Source organism: Cyprinodon variegatus, unplaced genomic scaffold, assembly GCF_000732505.1.
Source record: "Cyprinodon variegatus isolate N-32 unplaced genomic scaffold, C_variegatus-1.0 Scaffold783, whole genome shotgun sequence".
In the NCBI taxonomy this organism is placed as follows: Eukaryota; Metazoa; Chordata; class Actinopteri; order Cyprinodontiformes; family Cyprinodontidae; genus Cyprinodon; species Cyprinodon variegatus.
This window is the reverse complement of record NW_015151236.1, coordinates 30349-35406: the sequence shown is the minus strand read 5'-3', so window position 1 is coordinate 35406 and position 5058 is coordinate 30349.

Below are 5058 nucleotides of genomic sequence, written 5' to 3'. Positions count from 1 at the left end.
AAGGAGGGCTCCCTCTCATCTGACTTAACACTCAGAGCTCCATCTTTCACCTGTTCTCCTGCTCTTCCCTCACAGGATCTTGCAGGACTTTAATCAGTTTTCTGTGTACACATTCCAAACACCTGCTGTACTTTTTTTTTGTTTGTTTTTGTTTTTGGCTTTTGGTATATCTGAAAGAAGCAGCAGATATGAGCTCATCAAAGCATACCAGCATGCAGCATCAGATAGAAGACTGTAAAATGCTTATACTGCTCTGACTGAAATAACACCAAAGAGAGATCTTTTTTTATTTTTGCAAAGATAGCAATTTCATGTTGTGGTGTTTGAGAGAGATTCATGTTAAGGATAAAAAAAATGAACAGCTCTACCTGACACATATTTAATCATATACGACAAAGGTTACAATTCAATGAGAAAAATGCAAATTAATGTTAATGTTTTGAAAAGGGTTTAATTTACATATAGGGCAATAACAGTCACATGCATGGGAATAAGTGGAAAAAATAAACTACTAAAAGACTGGGTCGCTTTAAACATAAAAAAATAAGTTAAATGAAAATTATATTCATTAACTGTAAGCAGATAAGCATCTATTTGAATTTTCTCTAAATTCTAATAATGTTTCATTCCTTCTTCTACAAACCTCACTGCTTTATAGACAAGCGGCTCTTGGCCTTTTTTCACAAATACATTCAGGTCAGTGTGACGTCATCCACCCCACACTTGCTCTGCTAACTAATTGGACTCCCTCTTCTTTGTGGCCTTTAGGGACTCACTCATAATTAATGCAGAAAGACAGAAAGTGTCAAGTACAGGATTTGCCAACCACACCCTTTTAATTGGTGAGAGGGAGAGGTGGAGGGGAGGGCAAAGGGCTGCAGCTTTTGTTGGATAATTCTCAGTTTTTCCCTGTCAGCTGTGGATGGAAGTTGAATGTTGAAGAAAAGAAAATGTTTAAGTAATGAAACTGGACTGTGCCTTTTGAATGTGCAGTGTTTAAGCAATATTGTATTCTATCTTTTTAGTTAGTTTTATTTTTATTTTTTTTGTCATTAGTAAATCAGTATGTTAGATAAGAAAAACGTTATCAACTTAAAGCCAAGGGTCCCTACTGGGGTATGCACACTGAGAAGAATATTCTGCCTTTGTTTGGGTTCTTGTTAGAAAATGTGCTCTATTAGAAACCTTGTCAAGTCAAATTTCTCGTCCAGTTTGTATTATGGTATTGAGTAGATGTTGACACTTATTCAGTGTCAATATCACAATATAATTTTATCCAAAAACAGTAAAAGGACTTTTCAGATATATCAGGTAAAGTCTATAATTACAGCATTTGTTAATTACGGATATTACAGGTTTTACCAATGTGTCCTTAAAGACCAATTAACTGCCATAATTGGCTACAGCAGTTATTTTCAAAGGATTTCAAAAGACTTCTTCCCAATAAGAAATGTGGTATTGCCTTATATAAAAATCTTGAGTTATATATTGAGAATTACTTTAGCAGGAAACCAATACACAATTTTTCCTTCTTCCTCTCACATCATGTTAATTTTACTGCTCAGCCTTTTCCTCAACACTGTAAGGTCTGGGTCTGTCAGCCTTGTGTTAACTTTGTCTCTGAGCCATTGTATGTGATGCTTATCTGCACAGATGGCCTACTTGATGCCAGGATATCATGACCAGCAAGCTGCATTACACAACTGCCAAAATGCATTAGAGTGCCCACTCACTGTCTTGGTCATGTTGTGTTGCAGAACAGAATCCTTGAGGCCTTTTAATGGGAACCCGGTCTCCCTCGAGATGTAAACAAATGAATTTGCCTGCTCTCATTGCTACATTGATCTGGATTTATGTTACTGACCTCAGAGATAGTCTAATGCCCTTGATTTTGATAAGGACTCTGACATAAAGGGAGGTTAAAAGCTATTAGTTTGTTCTGCGTGTAATGCCTGCATCAATATTCATGATGATACAGGACTCCAGAGACCAAACAGCCTTTCGGTGGATTAAATCCAATTTACAGAATCATACCATAACAAAACGGCAATCTGTTTTATTTAACTGTTTAGTAAAGTAACCTCAGCACACAGTTTCTGGACCATAAAACAATGATAACACATTTATTTCATTCTCTAAAGCGCATTTCATGACACTATTTATGATATGCAATGTATTTCACTTGGAGCCTGGTTAATGAGATCCAGCTCTGATGGGAAAGAGAATCACCTCACATGCCCAGGAACAAATGATTACTCACTAATCACAAGCAAGAACAGGAGTATGGAGTTAAATCTTAGAAAAGATGAGGGGAAATAATGAAATGGGGAGAAGAAAAAATGTCAGAATAGGTTGATGTAAGAGAAGAGAGACAGGATTAAACTGAAATGCAAAGGGAGCAAATTAGGAAGCCGAACAGAGATTTCTAAATTTCCCATCTGTAAGCTCAGGTTTATTGCAACAATAAAGGGACATTGAAATTAATCAGAAATGATTAGCTTTCAGTTTGAACTATAAAGTGAAATGTATTGATTTATAAATAAAATAAATTGGAGTTTGGACTGATTTGTTGGGTTAAACCTTAAGTCAAGTCTGCATATCTAAAGATCCTGCAAAACACAAGCTTTCTTTTATTTCTATTTTTATGATATGTTTATAAAACACACATTTAAGGATTTTTAAAAAATATCACAAGAACAGTACACTGTTGGGGTTTGGTTGTGGTTTGAGGACCCAAATGCAGAGGTAGGGAGGCAGAGGTGAGTTTTTGTAGATTTAATGATTGGTTAACAAACAACTGAGGCAGAAATCCAAAAATCAAACAAGAAAAAAAAAAGGTAAAACAAACCAAAACCATGGAGACTTCAGGGGAAAACAATTATGACACAGTAAGACAGAGTTAGACGAGGAACCAGCACCAAGGAACTGCACAAGGAGAGTATTTATGGCTACCTGAACAAAGAGAGAACTAACGAGCAGATTGGGAGCAGGTGTGAAGAGAGCAGTCTAAGGAGGAAAGGAAAAATGAGACTAACACAAGAGGGCAACAGAAGGCAACAAATAAAAACTTACCTGAACCTGAAATATAACCAGAAAGCACAAGAAAAATAAGAATTAGACCAATAACACTAGAAAAAATTTAGCAAAGTTAAACTGAATACTCAAAAGAGAACACAACAGAACCAAGACTGTGACATACACTGTCTTACCAAGTCATTTTTATGGTGATTTTCTTTGGAGGTTTGTGCCATAAAAAACTATTAAATATTTGTGAATTGAAAGGAAAATGAAATTTGATCTACTGCTTTCCGTTTTTGGACAAAAAAAACAAAAAACAAAAACGGAACAGAATCACTAGTGTCACATGTATGTGTCACAGTTTGGTAACATAATATGCCTTGATCTAAAAAAAAATTTCAGAGTATCATGACAAACCTACATGCCATCCTGTGGCGTGCTTGGAGTGAGCTGCAGTATTAATTTCCTACCTGTTTTTACCCTCCTTTCATGGCTTGTCTGACTATTCCAAGAGGCAAATGGGGGATTAAATGCAGGGTCTGCCTGTGAGTGTCGAGGCGGACTGTGCGAGGGTTAAAAGTATATTGTTTTGCATGGGTATAAAAATAGATTTAGGTTCCATCTAATCAAATAATCTGTTGTTTGTCCTGTTCCTTACATTATTTGAAAACATATACAGATGCTAACCACTCGATGTGAGTTTAAGGTTCAAACCTGACAAAATCTAAAACAATTTAAGGGTGTTAACAATTTTGTACACTCCTGCAGAATGGGCTCAGAAACAGAACTAGGATTTTTGCAGATGTAAAAAGAGTTAGGAAACCTTTGTGTAGTATTTTTGGCACATAGCAAGCAGAAAGGCAAACATAAGATTACCAGTGTTATTTTGGGGGTTGCTAACTAAGTTAAGGAAAACATAAGTAAACCAGTAAGTGTTGTTGTTGTCAATATGAAAAACAATCTCTTAATAAGCTAAAGTAATAGTAATGTTAAGAGAACAAAGGTTGGTCCATATTGGAAATATTTTTGATATTTTACTATCAACTAAATTATTTTTAGCTTAATCGTTTCTTAAATACAAGTCAACATACTACTAATTGATAGCGAATTATATAACCTGTAGTATTTGGTTTCTCAAATAAATCTGACAATTCCTCATTGTGTCCTATAAAGTACAAGAGTTACTGTATTTCTGAAATAAAGGAATTTATTCAAATTTTGCCATTTCCATTAGGCTTTTCTAATGTGATACTTGAAAATGTGGATTAGAAGAAGCTGGTGGAAATGCAACTAATGGTGACCACATGGTAACCCATGCTGACATGTATTGAGCTGTTGTTTAAAAGGCTAAAACAAACTTTATTTCACTAAAAACTATTATAACACTAACATTTATGTGTTCCCTGATATGACCATTTCATTAGAAAATTTTAACCAAAGAGTGTCAGGTTGAGTTGAGGTTTTGAGGACCAAAATGCCTATGCATGCCCCTCAAAGAGGGGAGTTCTTGAAGATTTAATTGAAATCACTTCGTACTCACAGGCATCTGAGGCAGGAATCCAAAAATCCAACATAAAAAAATACAAAAAAAACAGAACCTTGGAGACATCAGGGAAAATGAACATGAGGACCCAGGACCAGCACTGAAGAACTGCACAGATGTCATGGTTTTGTCCAAGTTTTATTTTGAGTTTTCCCTGGTCTTATTTTGATTCTTGTGTTCTAGGTATTTTTGATTGTATTTGAGTTCTTAGATATTTTCTGTTTGCCTTTTTGTGTCAGTCTCCTTTTCCCTAACTCCATTCTTGCCTCTGCTCACACCTGCTCCCAATCTGCTAATTAGCCTGGTCTCCGTTTCTCTCTCCCATATATTCTCCTCCTGCTCAGTCACTCTTGGCTAGTTTGTCGTCATTACTTTGTTCCCTTCATGTTGTGAGTATTCCTGGTTTCAGCATTTTTGTGGATTTATGTTTTTGTGATTTTTGCTTTTGTTGAACTTTTGGTAAATTAAAACCTTCAAGTAACAACCTTAAGCTTTGT